Raw genomic sequence first — 18,542 nt, forward strand, 5'->3', positions numbered from 1 at the left:
AGATACATTTTTCTGGACTCCATCAACATTACTCAGGCAGCTAAAGGGCTCATAATTAAATGAAGCAAAGTATCTTTTTTGACTTCCTCTATGCAACCCTCAAGTCTCTCCTAGGTGGGAGGAGAACAGGCGCAGAATGAATCCCATTCTTATGATGAGACAAACAGAAGCAAACTCAAAAAGCTGAGACAAGAACTAACTACATGTCTTTTAAAAGCTAACCTTACAGTTTTGCAAATCTGCAAAAACTCTGGTCCCATCATGCTTATACTGCAATTAACTCACCTGAATTAAAAAAAAACACTGGGTATTTCATTCTGAATTCAATTGCTTTCATTATTACCATTGCTTTCATTATTACCATATTTACCCAATTTATCACAAATTTTGGAAGAATGTACTCTATCATGATGCCACAGCTACAGTGCTTAATACAGTTAACACAGCCTGAAAATTTAGAAAGCTGTGAATGAATTACAAGAGGAATTGAAGATGGCACTTGCTTCTGCAGATGACTTCCTGGGTGGGTAATACTTCTGTGTTTAATGCTGAGACTAGAGTTTACTTTCTTAATGCACATGCAGAAGTGTCGCTGTCTATTGTTAAGGACAGTCCTTCGATTTGGACTTTATTGCTAAGATAGATGAATGGAAGTTGGTGTGACCAAGGAAGTCTCATAGAAAGACCAGGAAACATGGACATGTTTACAATATCTAGTTGAGGTATTTACAGTAGCTGCTCTGAATCATTTCCTTGGTGCTTCACTTGATTCTGTCCTTACAAGAAATTCTTCTTGTAGTGATCCGACTTGGGTTTGTTGGACTCAAGAACCCTCAATTAACAGAGTTAATTGTTTCAATAAACACTCAATTCTTTTACCAAAGCAGTTGTCATTTGGCCAAGTTATTAGACTGTGAAACAGAAAAAATCCCTAAAATGGTAGCCTTAGTGCTTCTCATAAGGGTGCTGGGTGGCACTAGACACAGAAAGGTAACCAACAGTTGGAACACTGAATCATATAAGATTAATATGGAAATGAAAACTAACAATATATAAATTAATTGGCCCAATGCTGACATTTTAAAATGGAAGACTTCACCATCATAGGAATGCAAAATCTGTCACCTTTGATAAGCATTTTCAAAGCAGTTTGAACATTTTATGAAACGTAAATTTACCTTATTGTGAAGGAAGAAGGTTTGCCTCCTGGGATGGTATAATCGTTAAATATCTATAAAATGATGTCATCTGATGTCAAATGATGATAGATATCTAGTTTCATGTTCATTTGCACTGTCTTGCGTATTTTTAAACAGGATTGTTAACTGCAAAGTTTATAGCATAGATTCACAAGTGAAGAAGAGTTCTCTCAAACATTTTAAAGTAATGATACATTTTTAAGCACTTCATGACTTTTCTAGGTGTAATCTAAAGTGTAATCTAAAGTGATCTTTTAACTTATGCTTTGTTAACATAAAAATAGCAAATAGGTACTAACATATTCTATAAAATAGATCTTAATGAAGATTTTTACTTATTTTTAACATTGCATTTTTTCAGTAATAAAGATACATTTAAACCATGATTTAAATAAAAAGTTATGAAGTAACTAGTAACTGTGGGTACTCTGAAGGCATATGTGACGATGCACAGTTTGCATTAAATAGGGGGAATATCCTACTTCTGCATCTATGGCTGGCTTGTATGGAAAATATTATTTCCAGAAATTGAAGAGTAGCAGAGGTGCATTATTGGACTGATATTATGCACCTTATTTTTCCCTTCCATTTTGGTATGTAATTTTCTATAATAACCATCTGTCTGAGTCACTGTCTCCAAAATGAGGTGAAGGGAGAATGTTTGTTAGGAACGTAAATTTAAGAAGTTAAAAAATATATCCCACTCCCTTTGAGACCCCTGCAGTCTTTGAGAGGTCAGTTGCAGTACCATACTTGCAGCTGCAGTAACTTCAGAAAGAAAATACATACCTGCCCTATCAAGCTGGGAATACTACTTTTGGTATATTGACTGAGAAAGTGAAAAATTCCTTATATACATTAGGCTATTTCATCAAGTTAACAATTTTGAGAATTAATAATATGAATTCAAACATGATTTGCCAAATGTTTAAACAACCCATCTACAGATTATGTATAACTTCCTGTAGTTCTGTGTAAAACATACATGCATTACAGTTTATGTAATGTTTGAGTTCTCATTATCTTCAAAAGAGAACCGAAATCAGCCAAGTCATTAGGATATAGAAGGGGACAGATGAGAGAAGTCACCATAGAAAACCATGATAGAAAATAACCTCTTAGTAGCAAATGGCTACTCTGTAGTTAGTGAATCTTAAAAGAAATCTTAACAACTAAACAAAAAACAAGAATAAAAAAACCACAAAATGTTTCCATGAAGGGCCTTTGCATGTACATGGAATTTGACTCGGTACTAAGCAACTCGTATAGCTACCCCAGGGCAAACAAAAGCACACCAAGTTGGACACACAGCTATTATAGTGACCATTGATATCTAGCTGATTGGAATGCAATATAATTACATTAACACAGCTTTTCACTTTTGCTATCATGAGAAAGATTACTTTTCACACTCAAGAATAGTTACAAGTCTCAAATTTGCATACTTATGAGCAGGTCCTGTCATAATTGGCCTAAGAGCAGTTGATCTCACATATGTTCCTTTATATACAAAGTAATCACCATCACCTAGCTGCAGTAGAAAGATCTAGTATTTTCTAATAAAAGGGCTGAGGAACCAACTATATTTACCATTCACCGTAAGAAATGTTCTTGGAGAAACGCACTTCAGTGAGCTTTTAAATATTATACATCACACCTTTCATGTTTAATCTTTATGGGGGGATCTATGTATTATCTGCACAAGTGCATAAAAATCATTATTTGATCTCATAAATCTGGCCATATGATGGAATGTGACTAAGTCCAGTGCTGTCCCCTGCTATAATGTTCAAACTTTTGGTGTTTAATTTGGTTTTTGTTGCCCTGGAGCACCTCAAGCAACAGGGAAACAAAACAGGGCATTAACTAGCAGGATTACATAGCTGGCATCCAGCAACGTGCTTCACAGAAAAATGGTATGGAAGACTCAGAGAAAATAGATGCTACGGCTCACCACCGAAGCAGGGTCCCTAGGTGTACCTATTGCCCGTGCAGGGTGGCCTTGCCACGTGTCACAGCAGGACTGGAGGTCTCCAACAAACATACCTGCCTACCGCTGCTGCTTGAGGGGCTCCTGAAGGGTAGCCAGGCCTAAGGGTTGCTCCATCCTGCAGGCTGGAGGTGCACGAGTGACGCACCCTGCAGCCAGCTCTCCTCAGCGTCCAGCTCTGGGCAAGCTCCTCCACAGGCACGTGTGAAGCTGGCGCAGAGCAGGGCCTCCTGCCTGCAGTATCTGTGAAGAGCATATTTGACAGGTTAGTCCGCATCAGCAAGCCACCCACTTGTGCCATTTTGTGAGAAACTCAGGGGCGTACAAACACGGCATCACCTCACCGGCCCTCTGTGAGGCAGCGCAGGGAGTTCTGCCATTACCTCTTCCAACCTCGCTGTGAGCAGGCCGAGCAGGAACCCCCTGAGCGGAGAGCGACGCCCGCGCTTCGGGACACGAAGGCTGGCAGGCAGGGCCGGGGGCAACTGAGCGGTGGGGGCAGCGGGCCGGAGCGGGCGGGCTGAGGCAACGCTGAGGAGAGGCGACAGTCTCCGGGCCGCCCCGCCGCGCCGGCCCGGCCTCCCAAGCCGCCGCGGCGGCCGGGGTATGCACCATGCAGGTTCCTGGGCGGCCGGCGGTATTCCCGCACGCAGCTTCCCGGGCCCACTAGCCGTCTCGGTGTGTGGCGCTGAGGCAGGCACACAAAAGAGCGGCTGCGGCTGCCCCCGTGTCCCCGCCGCGGCGCGGGGTGCGGATCGGCCCCGTCGTTGCCAGCAGGGGTAAGGAGCGGGTGCGCAGGGCGGGGGACTGGCGGCTCCGCCGGGCGTGGGGCGGCAGCATCCCTGCGGGTCCCCTCAGGGGAGCGGGGAGCCTGCGGGGCCGGGTGGGTGCCGAGGGGGCGCCGCGGCCACCCCCGCCCCGCGCGAGCGCGGACATTGCTCCCCTCAAAATCGGGGCTGGGGGCTGCCCGCCCCGCGAGCAGCTGCCCCCACCTCATCCTCATCCTCATCCTCATCCTCATCCTCATCCTCATCCCCTGGCGACCGAGCTGCCCGCAAGGGGACGGGGAGCCGGGGTGAAGGGGAGCTCCTGCGGCATGGAGTCGCCGCCGGTGTGGTCGCGGTCAGCGGCGCGGCGGCGGGGGGCTCCGGCACAGGGGGCTCCGGCACAGGGGGCCGCCGCACGCCCACATGTCCCCACTGGCACGGAGCCGCTCTTCTGCCCGCTGTGGCGGGGAGGCGGCGGTGGAGGAGCCGCGCCGCCACCGCCTCCTGTCAGCCGTTGGAGAGCTGGCAATGTCTCCCCAGAGCCGGGCTGCTGCTGGGGACAGCGGGTGCTTCGCGCTGCCGGCTCGCGATCAGCACCGTCTCGGGAGGGCTGCGAGCTCTCCGGCTCAGCCCGCCCTCCCGACCGCCTCACCTCAGCTGTGCCTTAACGTCTGCTTTCGGCAATGCAGGGACCGACAATGCAACATATACATAATGCCTGTGTTTTGTGGGAGGGCAGGAGGCTTAGGAGTCTGTTCGTCTTAATAGAGTCAAAAGAAATGCGAGCGGAGCCCTCATGTAATGCAGCACCGCTAAGAGTTTGTATTTGTTTCTGATTTCATGCCTCCAGTGTAGCAAATGGATCAGAGCTTTTGATCCACTCTTGGCCTGTTCCCTTCATCATGAGGTCTGGAGGGAAGAAGCTGCTCAATTAAGAATACTTGATTTTTGTTGGGATAAACAGCATGAGACATTATAGCATGGTCTGTTTTCTCCTTTCTGAACAGTTTTTTGAATACGTGTGGGGGGGTTGTATTGCCATAACAAAAGGGATGGGGGTGGGGGAGAGGAAGGGAATGCTGCGTTTCGAGCTGCGTCTTGGAAAGGCAAAGACTGCCTTATTTTGCCTCAACTAGCAGTCTGCGCTTTCAGATTTACGTACTTTGCATCCTCAATGTCGTTTTGAGGGTTGTTGCATGCTAGTGAGGCCATACAAGAAAAGAAATTTAAATAAAGACAAGAGATCATACACCATTCATAGTACAGAGATAACATGCATTGCAGTGATGTTTAAGAAAAGTCTTAAATTACTGTGACCAGTTTGGGTAAAAAATGCAAGTAGCATTTCAGTTGTATTACCTGGTCAAGGCCACCTGTAATCTCCCAGGAGGGGCTGGGAAATCCATTTGCAGAAAAGGTATTTCATGTATTATGTCTGTTACCCAAGAATCCCTCATTACTTAACCAGCAGAACTGAAAAACAGAAGCAATCCTATTGTAGTTTTATGTGGTTGTGTGTAAGCAACAGTATTTCCACATAAGGTAATTTTAAAAGGGAGGAATTTTAGTGTAATTCTTTATTGCCACTTAAGTAAAAATACAGTATGTGCTGGTTATCTGTATGTTGAAAAGCATAAGATTGAAGTTTATGTTAAAGCATAAGATTCCAATTTATCACTGTATAGTCTAGATTCTCCTCCGTATGGGACAGACAAGGGTGAAAGAGCTTTTCTTTCTGTATATTGTTCTATGGGTACTAAACTACTAAAGGGGAAGCCACTGTCTAAATGACTAAAGGGGAAGCTACTGTCCTTACTCCACTTGGGGCTTATAGGATTTCAGGCTGCAGACTTGTCCTCGTAAACCTTGATTGTCAGGCTTCCTAAACCTAAATTCTCTGATAGTTTAGCCCTTATCTGCACTTGGAAATATCTAAAGCTATTTTTCAAAATGCAGTGTTGCCTCTAATCAGCAGCTGAATTACTGCTTCCCCTTGATCCTCTATTGTGAAGGAAAAGTGTTATTGAAAAGGCCATAGCTGCTCAGCTCTTTTGGCCAAAGACTTATGTTTCTAAGGAAGAATCTCAAAAAGCATTTTTTGTACAGTTACTTGGTTAATGCCAGTTCAGGTTGGAGACTGGACATGAATTTAAACAAGAGCTAGGTCTTTAAAAAGTGACCTTTGCTTAAGGCTGTGAACATGAGGAACCACTTCAAGAAGCATAATTTTACCATCTCTCCAGCTGTTCTGGTAAGAACATTTGCTAAGAAATAATTTGTGAAAATACCGTGGTTTAAACCTTTTCCAGTTTATATTCCTGTGCTGAAGGTAGAGAAATCTATTAAGAAGTGATCTATTCCAGGCTACCAGCTCACAGAGAGAAATACAGAAGATCTTGTTTTTGTCCAGAACAAGATCTTGGTTGTAGCCTTTGAAGACATCAAGTTTTAGGTGCTTTTGCAGACTTTTTATATCCATTTCCCTTGTAATCTGTGTGTAAATAAACAAGGCAATGTTTTTATTTAAGCCATTGCAACGATAGAGGCTGAGCAGTAGCCCTGCCGAGAAGGCCTAGAGGTCCTGGTGGACAACAAGCTGTATGTGCACCAGCCACGTACCCTGGCAACAAAGATAGTTGGGAGCATCCTGGTCTGTACAAACAAGAATGCAGCCAGTAGATCAAGGGAAGTAATTATCCCCCTCTACTCATCATTCAGTAGACCGCATCCAGTTTCGGTCCCCCCTGGTACAAGGAAGATATCAATGAACTGGAGTTCTGCAGAGGCCACCGAAGTGGTTGGGGCTGGAGGCCAGGGTCTGTGAGGAGAGGGTGCGGGAGTGGGGCTTGCTCAGCCTGCAGAAGGGGAGGCTTTGGGGGGATTTAAAGCAGCCTTCCAGTACCTACAAGGAGGTCTTCAGGGAAGTGGAGCAGACTCATCACAGTGGTACGTGGCAGAGAATGAAAGACAATAGACATATGTTGAAACAAGAGGTTCAGGCTGAATACAAACAAAATCTCTTGCCCCTCAAGGACAATCGTACATGGGAACAGGTAGCCCAGACAGGTTGTGTGGTCTCTGTCCTCGGAGGTTTCTAAGACCAGACTGGATGATGCCCTGAGCAACCTGATCAGGCCTCACTGATGACTCTGGTTTGAGCAGGATGTTGGACAAGAGACCTCCGACATTCTGTCCAACCTGAATTGTTCTATGATCCTATGAAGAGTGGTATGTTTGTGCCTATCCGTACATCATACAAGAAGCAGACATGTTTCCGGCAGTCAGTATTTTTTTAGAAAGAAAGAACTAGAGCTTCCATTCTTGGGCTAATCCATGCATCTCAGCAAAGATGGAGTATAATATCAGTATAATGCATTGGTCTCTATTACTTGTGTAATAGTACATTACTATGAGTACAAACTAATACCTTACTATAAGCCTCCCATGGAAGAAATAGTTGCTTGAAATATTTTTATTTTAATGTAGATATAAAGAAAAGGAAAGGAAGAACATACTTCTTGCAAGCAAGAACCTTTCTAAGTAGTATTTTTGGCATTCCTGTGAGGCAATTAAAGCCTTGCAACATTAGTGCAAGACACGTAATGGTAGTTCTTATAGCTGGAGAAAATAAAGCACTGATGCAGTCACATGCACTTCACAAGTTAAGAGAAAGAGCTGAAGCGGAATCAGAATTCACTAGTTTTTAGACACTCCACAAAACATGCACTTGCTGAATCAAATGTTCATTATAAGTACTTTGGATACTTGCAAATGCTTTTAGTCTACTGGGGAGAGCATTAAAATGTAAGATTTTTTTTTTTTTTTCCTGAGGACCCATTTTGCCTCGAGAGCTGTGTGAAAAGCAGCTCGAGAAAGCACCATGTGTTTCTTGAAGTGTTCAGTGCTTTAGGCTTGTGCTGCCTGCAGGAGCTGAACATGCAGCACTTAAGCTTTATCATGGCATCCATGAGAAGAGGGCTTTCATTCCAGTTCTCAGTTTTGTCTGAACTTAAGTCTCATCTTGGCTAATGATACTATTTTCCAGAAGAAAGGTCTTATACAACTGGTAAAAACACATATAGAATGAACTGTTTGTTTCTGATGCTGGTAGGTGAATGCACTGTCATTTGAGTACATGACATTCCTTTTCTTTTTTGTTGCAGTACTTACTGTCTTCATTCACCTGCTGCAGCAGAGGAAGGTGACTTGCACTTCAAGAGGAGTAAGTGAGAGCTGAGCAGAGACTGGTACGGAAAAATCTAGGATTAATAGGTACTTCCACCTAAGCAAAAGAGGGAGAACTAGAAGCCCTGTAGGTAGGGATGACAAGGAGGAAGTGTCATTGTTCTCAGATTATAAGGTTGCATGAAATACTGCTGGAGATGCATACTCTGAAGTATACCTGTGCATGAAGGGATCATTTTCTTTTGAAATAGAAGAAAATGAAGAGGAAAGGAAAGTTGGCAAAAAGATATAAAAAAGTCCTGGAATGGAGAAATACGTCAGTTATAACCAGTGTGAGCTTTGGAGTCTCGATAAGGATTTTCAAATAACAGTACTTCTGCAATGCAGACATCCACTGATACCTACCTGGACTACCAGTGGGAGCTGCATGGAGGAGTATCTTGGAATAGTTGTCTGTTTTGAACTATTAAGATGAAGTTTCCTTCAGAAAATAGCCCTTCTAGTTACAGACTTCGTAGTGAAGATTCAGCTACATAGGAATAACTTTTACTGTTTTATTACTTAAAAGGCAGGTTGAATATTTCCATTCTATTAATTACATGAAGTAGTTTTTGAACTTTGTTTTGTACATTGATGTTAGGAATATTTGTGAGCATGTCACCAGCTAGCATTATTTCCAGACTTCTGTCTTTCTGTTTACTTTCTGAGAGATCCCCCTCACAGACTCACTTGTCAAGTACAACCTTTGCGGAAGTTCCTCTCCCCAAGTCAATTGTACCGTAACCCTGATCATTTTCAAAGAGTGAAGTCTGCTGGTTTTATTCCTAAAATGTTTCTACGGGAGAGGGGCCAGACCTTGCAAGTTTTGCTTTTATAGGTCATCTACCTTTGTGTGTTAAGGGTTCACAGGATCTAATCCTTGAAGAATTTAGTGACATTCTTTCACCTGAGTACAGTGGTTAGATTTAGCTAAGATTTCATAATGTGGTCATAGCAGGCAAGTTACTTCTTACTATCATGAGTATAGCAACATCTTCTTAAAAAACCAACCAAACAGCCAGCTTACAACCCAACATAATAGTTTTGTAACACTAACCATGAGTGGCAACACTGTTCCGGTGCGAATGCAGATCTAGATGCTTGACCACTGTAGTCCAGAATGCCAAGTGATGTTGTCTAACATGGGAACATAGGGCTTTTTGGGTTCATTTCCATTTTCTCTGGTAAGGTATTTTTCTTGCAGTGACTGTAGAAGAGTCATCTCTGCTTTCCGGTTGTTCCACTTCAGATTTGGTGTGAGTGACAGCCGAGTGATTATCTTAGCATGACACTGCAGGGTTCTCCAGGGGATTTAGTGAGCTAGTAATTCCAGTAAAAATTGAACAGAAAATTCATATTTTAGCATTTAAACAGAGATGGAGAATTCATATTCTTATGTATAGACTTTCATCATTCCGTCTCACTGTGTTAAGAGCCTGAGTCCACAGAAAGAGCTTCATTCAGTTGAGGTTTTAGGAATGACATCAGAATGATCCCCTGGGATCACTGTGTGGTCTGCTCCTCTGGATAAGCTGCTGAAGAAGGAAGCGTAGGAATAAATGTAGAAGACCTTGCATATCTTGGGGTTCTAACAGTTGATGTAAACCTCAGTTGCGCTACAAACTGGCAACAGACAGCAGTGACAATGTCACCTCAATTCTCCACAAACATATTCTGTCTATCTTTGGGCGAATCACATGGACAGATCTCTTAAGGGCCTCTGGAAGGGCCTCCTTAGGCATCCTGCCATGCAAAAGGCCACTGGTCTCATGCAAAGTGACCCTGTAGCACCCAGAAATCCTCAATCAGAGAGAAGATTAAGTCATTACAGCATTTCTTACTAAGGAAGAAACAAAGTGCATCGAAAGCCAGGTGGAACCAACTCTTGTTGTCACAAAACATTTGTGACAGGGCAGGCATTTTTGAAGTGGTTATGGTAATAAAACATGCTCATCTTCTACATAGGGAGAGACCTGTAGACCTGTAAGTGCTGACTTACTTTAGGAGTTCTAAACTGATTAGGGGAATAAAATTAGCGTATCAGAAAGCAAGAGAACATGGGAGGAAGGAAGGAAAGAAGGAGGAGGGGAGACAAGACAACAACTGTATTGTTGGTGGTGATAGTGGTATGTCTGTATATGAAAATTCCCTGAGGAGGAAAAGGAAGTGACAGGAATTTTTGAAGTGTAGGCTCCAAGAGAGTGAATGCTTAGGTAGAAGTAGGGAGCCTAGATGAAACATTAGCTGCAATTCCAAAATCAAGGCGATACCTGCCTCAAATTGTATGAAACAGAAGACTATGAAGTCATCCGTGTGTTGTCTGCATTAAACCAGGATAAACAACTACAAGGAAAAGAAAATACAGGCTCTATGTCTGTCTGGTTTTGGTGCTCAATTATTCAAAAAACATTTAGACAAGTATTTCTAAACAGCATTTTTTTCCCCTCTATACAAGGCATAACATAGGGTGAGAAGCCCAGGTTCCACAAGGACAGCACCTATCTAAACAGTATCATAAGAACCTCCCAGAAGGAGTAGCTGTGTTTGGCATTCAGTGTTCAGGTTCAGTGAAATAGCTGATCTTTATGCGAGAGAAAGAATAATAAAGAAAATAAGATTCCCACACAGCCCTCCACATATTTACTGCCTTCATGCACTAGACAGAAACAAAGGTACTTGGGTGGACTTTGTGTCACCCACTGTGCCCTTCAAAATCAGATCGTCTGCTATACTTTACTGGTTAGCCTGTCTTTCTAGGGAGTCTCAGAAATGCTAGTTAACTTTGCCTTTTCCTGCCCTAGCAAAATGGTAATATATTTCTGAGTGCCTGATTACTGAAGCAACTGGAGCAACTGAAGAGGGTGAGTGTTGCACAGACCAGGTTCTGTTCTGGAATGACATAGGATTTTTTTTTTTTTTTCCCCTATCACCAAGAGTGAAATGACATCAAGCAACTGATGTTACTCTCTAGAATCACTGATACCAGCTACCACAAAAATATGATTTCAGTGCAAGGGCAAATGCACCCTTTTGGTTTAGTCAAATCTTAAAATAGGCCTCAAAGCTCATGCTCTAAAACCCAAGAGAGATGCCTTTTCAACACATCAGGGAGAGTGCATGGAGATGGCATTGCTTGTTTCTCATTCAGAAGCAAGATTGCTTCAGAGCTGCTGTAGTCCTCAAATCCACACCAAATCTCTCTTCTGGGAATGAAATCTTGTATTAAACACTGTTACTAAGCATATCCTTTTTTTTTTTCTTTCTCTTTTAATGTTTTCTTCTAATCTTTTCTGCCTATTAAGGATGGCCATCCTGACTGCTACCAGATTTCACAGGATTGCTGTGCTGTCTTGAGTTTCAAAGACCACTACAACTACTAATGTAGGAATAGTCATAAAGGCAGTTACACAAAGAACACAAATATTTCTACTCAGAAACTGATCCAGTATGGGAAAGCAGCAAAGACTTGCCTCGATTGCAAATTCTTACTATGCAGCATAGCATGTTGTTGCCATGCTACCAGCATTGCTTGCCTTGATATTTAAATTTACCCTTAACAGATTTGCATTTAAAATTAACTGTTAACAGTACATTAAAATATAAAATAACCTGACAAGACATATGTCTTGTCACCAATTTATCTATTTTTGACCTCTACAGATTTTTGTTTTCTTTCCCAAATAAACCCCACCATAATAACAAATCTCAGAGATGAACGAACCAAAGAAATATGGAAAGGTTCTGTTTGGTAGTGCAATAAAGGTTTATATCAAGGGAGGAATATAAATTACAGTTTCAATACTTAACGAAAATGTGCATTTTGCCTACCTCAGTTGCCATCCTTCATAGTCTCTGATTTAGCACTACAAAGGGAAATCAGAGTATAATGATATTTTCTTGTTACTGCTGGGTTGTGGAGGAGAAAGGAATGTTATTTTTTTATATATGTGTGTGTGTGTGTATATAATATGTCTTTGGGCACAAAATCTTGTGTTACTGGAAGACAACTCTTGATTAGAGATAAGGCAGCTTTAAAAATAAACTTATCCCTGTGATATTCTTAGCCAATGAATCAGTGTGGCTTTAATTATGTAGAAGTATTTGACATATTATGGCCCAGGAGATAAGAGCTGTTGCATACTGGATGACAGAAAGGGAAGGAATTCTGTTGGTGACTAGAAATTCCATGCTCAGTGCTGCATCAGAGGCACAAAATGAACAGTGGAGGGGAACACTTCCTAGTAAATACTGATTTGCATTGCATTTCTGATTCCAATATTATGAAGGTTGTTGGTGGCAGAATTCTTCATTCCTGGTAAATGACTGCCTGCTTTCTTGATGGAAGACTTGACATGAAAATACGTGTGGTATCAGGAGTGTGCCTTTAAGTAAATTCTGTTGGGTTTTTGTTGATTGTTTTTTTTTTTTTTTTTTTTTTAAATAAGAAAGGGTTTTTCTTTGTGTTTCAATGGTAGGTGGAAATCTCCCTCTGTTCTTCCCTAGGTAAAAGGCACAGAAGGTGTCTGTTGTGATATTTGCAGTTTTCAGCACTTGGAAAGAGACCACCTTAGGGTTTTTAGCACATCTATTCCACACCTATCTGCAGTGATAATAAATTATCTCTACAGCATGTGTTTCTGATATTTGTCCTCCATTTATTATTCAACTCATACGCATCATAACTGGACCCACCAACTAGCAGATGATCTAATTAGAAATAATTATTTGAGGGGAAAAAGAGTGCTGTTAAGATTATATTACTCTAGGGATGAATAACCTCGTGTCAGTTTTATTGCAGCATAAGATGTACACATTGGTACTGTAATTCTTTTGTACTGTCATGCTAGGTAAGATTTAGCTTTTGAACTCCTTATCAGAAAGTGTCAAAGCAAAGGAAATAAATTTGATGGCCCTGTTTTACTGATGGGGAGTCACTGAAATGACTTGCCCAGAATCATTCACCCTGCTGGGTGACTGAACCAGGACTAATACCAAGATCTCTGGACTAGTTGCCTAAAGGTTTATCCACAGTACTATCTTAGCCTGATTCTTGCTTTGTACAGTAGCATTTAGGAGAATAACAAACTGTTAGCTGATCTGCTTTCTATCATACAAACATCTTTCTCACATTTTGGTACAAGAATGATTTGCTTTGTGAGAAGGTACTTTGTACAAAACATAGTAAAGAACCTTAGTAATCTATGCTTTGCTCCCTAAAGTCTGGAATGAGGGAAAACTAAGTATTGGGGGAGGCAGTTATTTATTACAGCGCTACTAGCCCTTTGTGACAGTATTTTTTTTTTCCCTGTGCATATATCTATATTTGGTTTGGAGGTTTTAAATCACATTTTAGTAAAATCTCTGGCTTATTCTTGAGCCAACATTGATTTAACTTAGATTTGTTAACACTTTTTAGTATTGGGAGTCTTATGATATTTCATGGTTTAGTTAAGGCTCCAGCTGTTGGTGTGTGAGAATCACGGCTTCGAGTTTCTACTCACACAGGCTCCAGGAATGGAGAAACTGTGAATGTGTACTTTAAACATCTGCGGACAATATGATACCTTTAAATAATTTTGGAATTCTTGTGATTGGCAGTGCTGTAGCAGTTGTAGTGGAAATAAGTTCCTTAATATTAACCAGCATCTGTTTGAATGATATAAGCTTGAGTTATTGGTTTTCTTTCTGATGGTACTTAACATTTTAATAATCATTCATAATAAATATAAACAAGCCAAATGCCATCCAGAGTTTCTGAACCAGCTGTTTTATCAATCAATAGTCCATGGTGTTACATATTTTCATCTATGCAATGATAATCCTAATTAAATTAATTTAGTAATTAAGGTAATGTAGTAACCTACTATGGTAAATACCATCACAAGGTTGGGAAACATGAAATCTGTATGCTGCTGCTCTGTTTCTGACCCTCCCCATGCTTTCGCAGAATGAATCTTGTCTTTTGACAGGACGAAATCCATATTGCTTTTAAGATGATCTTTCTCTCATCATCGGATGAACTTATGACTAACTGGGGCTGACAGCTGAGGTTGACCCTAGCTGACTGGTTGACAACTTGTAACATGTTGGTCCCATCGACACAATGACTGTCATCACCTCAGGCTGGACTGGTAGTAGTCCTTCCTCCTCCTCTCTTCTTCAGACCATCCTGTGAGGCCGATGAGGCTCAGCAGGAGTAGTTTCTCTTGCTGAGCTGCATGCCAGGCTCCCTATCACAGGATGCATGCTGAAGGCTGCAGAGACCCTCACATATCATAAAGACAAGCATTGAGGGAAATTAAAACAGGAATTTTTACACAGTAAAGTTTGAAGTTTGCCCTACGTGTGGAACTAAACTAAACAACATAGTAGCATCCTGAATGAAATGGAGGTACTTGAAAAAAAAAATTAAAAATCTTTATTGTAGTGGAGCCTACGAGCCAACTAAGTGTATAGGATCCCTTTGTGGTAGGCATTTACAAAGACAGCAGTCATTGCTCAAAAGACTGACCTATCTAAATAGACTCGACAGTTTGGTATCTTCTGTTTACATTTATCCAATAGAGGAGAAGAATATTGCAAGAGTGTAAAAGTGTGGTACAGAGCCAATATAACCTTATATGATGGTAGAGATAGGTGTGAAACACTGGATTTAATCAATAATACAGACTAAACATTTACTGAAAACTTGGAATAATAGGTATGTCTGTAATTATAACTTAAAATAGCTTATATGTACTTAACTGGAAAATCTTAATTTGGTTTTGCTATTTAGTTGAATTTTGCTCTTAATCTTCTTGCTGGCTTAAACTATGAAGGTAAAAATAATTACGCTTATAAATGAATGTACTAAATAATTTACCTATCTGAATATGAAGAGCATGTGGAAAAAAGTTCTCTGCCTTGGAGACTATAAAAAGATGGCTTTGCAGTTATTACACTGTTTCCATTGTTGTTGTTCTTGACCAGTACTGTGTCAATGTGTGGGGTGTGAGTGTGTTTGGTTTTGTTTTTTAAACAGACTCCCCAAAGTCCGCTTCATTCGTCTGTCACCTGTAGACAGACTTACAGATTTTTAAGCTCTTTGTGGCAGGAATGTGTGCAGAATACTTAACATAATGAAATCTTGGTTAATGGACTTTTCCACAACACACATAATTTAGGATTTATTTGCCCCCACCTAACAGTTGTTACTATAGCAAATACAAGATGAAGAATTAAATGGAAAGGAGAATATTATGTGACTGTTAAGGGCTTCAATCTGATAGAGAGATATAAAAGGGCACAGAAGTTGATTATAACCTTGCAATGCGAGGCTACATATGATGGTACAAAGTTGTATCCTGCGGGGAGGCCTTCTAAGTGCCTGCCAAAATCCACTGAGGAAGCTCACAAAGGGTCTGCACAGTGTTAGGTTGTTGTTGTTTTACAATGGTGGGCAACTTCTGTTATTAAGGGACTGTGTCGTATCTTTGCAATTTAAGTGGCTGGAAGCTAACCTTTGATTTGAACTGGGTGCAGCTCAACAGTATTTCAAAACTTCAATTTTGCTACAAGCTACAAACTTACCTGCAGTACTCTGGTCCCCCAGGATGTCCCACCAGCCCCAGCAGGACTATAGCTGTATGTCTCTTTGTAATGTAGGAATGCTGCCATGGTGTAGTTGTTCAGACCATAATAATTAAGCTTAGAAAGATGAAACCTAGTTGACTTGATAGAAAAATAGGAATTTTTCCAATTGTTAGAGGAATTAGCCTACATTCAACTTTCCCAATGAGCACAACAATTACATAATATGTAGTAGTCTTTAAGGATCATGTTCCACCAGCTATAATACTTGGTGCCATATATGTATGTAACTGTAGACAAGACATTACTTATTCTAAACCGGATACCAAAATTTATACACATACTGTCCTGAGCATCAGTTGAAGACAAACCAATCTATTTATGAACAAAAAATCAAACCACTGAAGAATAAGTATTAGCAAGACTCATATTGCTGTTTACATTCTTGCCTTACTAGTTGTTTAGTGATGAACGATGCAGAGTACTGAATTGGAAAATTCATAGATAAATACAAAAGAGACTGACCCACAATGTACCAATGTGATGTCTCAGGTAAGAAGTTTCAGTAATCTGTCAACTATTTCATTTTGAAAGGAAAAACATTAATTCTCGAAAGTGTTATCCAAATGCATAGCTACATTTACTGAGAGCCTAGGAAATGTGTTGTTTATTTAAATGCGTTAAGCAAAACAGAATTATCTTACAACAAATGAAATAAAATGCAGGGGAAATTCTTGTTTTCATACTAGCTTTTATATCTATCTATCTCTAAAGCTTCATTAATATTCCCCTAGTCCTTTGATAGCCAATATGATACAAGTAAGGTAATAGGCAGATATGGAGCATGAGGCTTTTTGTGTGTAGGTGTCTTCCATACTGCTGCCCAGCTATAGCCTTCCCTTGTACTGCGGTACAGCAACCTTGCACTGCAGGATTAATGCCTTTTATCCAATAGATCTGTTACATATGTTGTTTTCCATGTGATGCCATTATTTTACATGCTGCAGTTAGGCTAGCTGCAGTCCAAAACAAATCTCTTGTTTAGGCCAACTGTAGATCTAATTAACGCTGCTGACACTGCATCTTATTCAACCACAGGGTACGCTTACTAATGAGAATGGCTGAAACTGTATTAATACTTCTTGGAATATTGCAGAACAATGAGTTTTCATCCTTCTTCCTGTTCCGTGCTGCATTGTTGCCTACATAGCCTGTCAATCACTGATAGGGAAAGTCTATCTACATGTGTGTGAAGAAAAAGAAAAAAAATCAACCCAAAAACCAGGCTTAAAGTCTCCAAATAGTTAGGATTTTGATATATCACTAGAACTCTCAATGTTCCCATCTGTAGCAGAGCACAGGATGGCAGAGAAGACAAAGAAGACATAGCCAGCTATTGTCTTCTTTACTTTCTTGAAGTAGTTATTGAGCCTGGAGGAATCACATGCATACAGTCAAAGACTATTCAAGAGGTGTAGTCTAAAAAGATACAGAGAGCATAGTATGAACTGCCAAAGGCTCATGCTAATCTGATCTACAGTTTCTGCTCTAATATTTGTGTTTCCTTTTATTTTCATAATGACAATATTTCAGCTTTATCACACACCTGTAGAGGGCAGGATCTAGAGTCTCCTGTATTTGAAACAGTTGCTCTTCCGATAATGACTTGGCAGAAGTGAGATAAACATTCAGGTCTCATCATGGAGGTCTAAAGGGAAATAAGTGTTTCCTCAGACTTTCAGCAGGCTGATGTTATAAGGGGAACTAGGCTTAGAAGTGATTCATCTATTGGGGTTTCATCTCCCAGCAACAGACTTGTTTGATTTTTCCTTGAATCATAAAGATTCCATTGTGTTGCTACAGAAATCACATAAAATCAAGATGCCTTTTTCCAAGGATGATCTGAGACTTTAATAAATATTCAATCCCTTCCTCTTCTTACCAGAGCCACCCAAGGTCAGGAGTAAACCAGCACTTTGTTGCCCTACTTTTTCTGAGGAAGCTTAGTTCTTCAATTTTCAACAACTTCTCCAGCTAGACAAGATCCACATGCCTCCCTTCTCCTTTACAAGCCATTAGGATCTGATGGGATAAGACTTGTGCATCAGAGCCTAGGCAGCTAATGATGTCTGACTTCCTGGCTTAAGTGGAGCCTTTTAAACAACAGAGTTAATACCTACAGTTTCAGCACAGAAAAGTCTGTTCAGTCAAGGATTTCACTTGAACTTTGCCTGTGGATTTCTTGAAAAGTATCTCTCCACCTTTACTGAAAAACTTTTTCAAACTAGAGTAGGCAGTTGAGATAGCCAGTCACATTTTTTAAAAAAATCCTTTAACTGCAGGCTAATTGCATATTTTATTTCATCGGCATACATTGTGTGTGTTGACTTTGAAGGCCATGTTCCCTTATATCCCAAAGGATGAAAAATCCTTTTAAAAATTGTGCTTCACCCTTGATGTTATTTCACACCCTCCATTTTGAACCGTTCATGAACATAGTTCATTATTTTCCAAATAGCAGAGTGGTCTTTTACACCAGTCACTACTACTTGCAGAGCACTTGAGTGATGAGTTGTCTCTCTGAAACCTCAAGACTTTCCTAAAGCTGGTGCTTGGAGCTGACTCTGTCTCCTTACCAAAGATTACTGTCAGAATCTATAAAGCACCACCAGTTGTCCCTCTGCCCTTCCACTCGGTTTCATTGCTCCCCAAAGAGAAACAGTGGCATGTTTTGGAAGTTAGCAGGGACTTCAAAGTGAGTATTCTGTGAAAGATGAATGTTGTTTCTTCTTT

At 40.9% G+C, this 18,542-nt stretch overlaps 1 protein-coding gene across 13 annotated transcripts in view; it reads left to right on the top strand.

Annotated features, from left to right (window-relative positions):
* Positions 1 to 3,847: 3,847 nt before the first annotated feature.
* The window catches only part of APBA2 (amyloid beta precursor protein binding family A member 2), a 110,379-nt gene continuing 95,684 nt past the window's right edge, over positions 3,848 to 18,542 (top strand). For 7 of the 13 annotated variants that reach the window (XR_012776231.1, XM_075505861.1, XM_075505859.1 and 4 more), the window contains exons 1-2: positions 3,854 to 3,968; positions 8,120 to 8,203. The gene's annotated coding sequence lies outside the window, so the exon portion shown is untranslated. Of the gene's footprint in view, positions 3,969 to 8,119; positions 8,229 to 18,542 lie in introns of all 13 variants that reach the window. The other 6 variants (XM_075505860.1, XM_075505864.1, XM_075505863.1 and 3 more) reach the window with 4 other exon arrangements.

The sequence above is a fragment of the Mycteria americana genome, chromosome 6 (genome assembly GCF_035582795.1).
Source record: "Mycteria americana isolate JAX WOST 10 ecotype Jacksonville Zoo and Gardens chromosome 6, USCA_MyAme_1.0, whole genome shotgun sequence".
NCBI lineage: Eukaryota > Metazoa > Chordata > Aves > Ciconiiformes > Ciconiidae > Mycteria > Mycteria americana.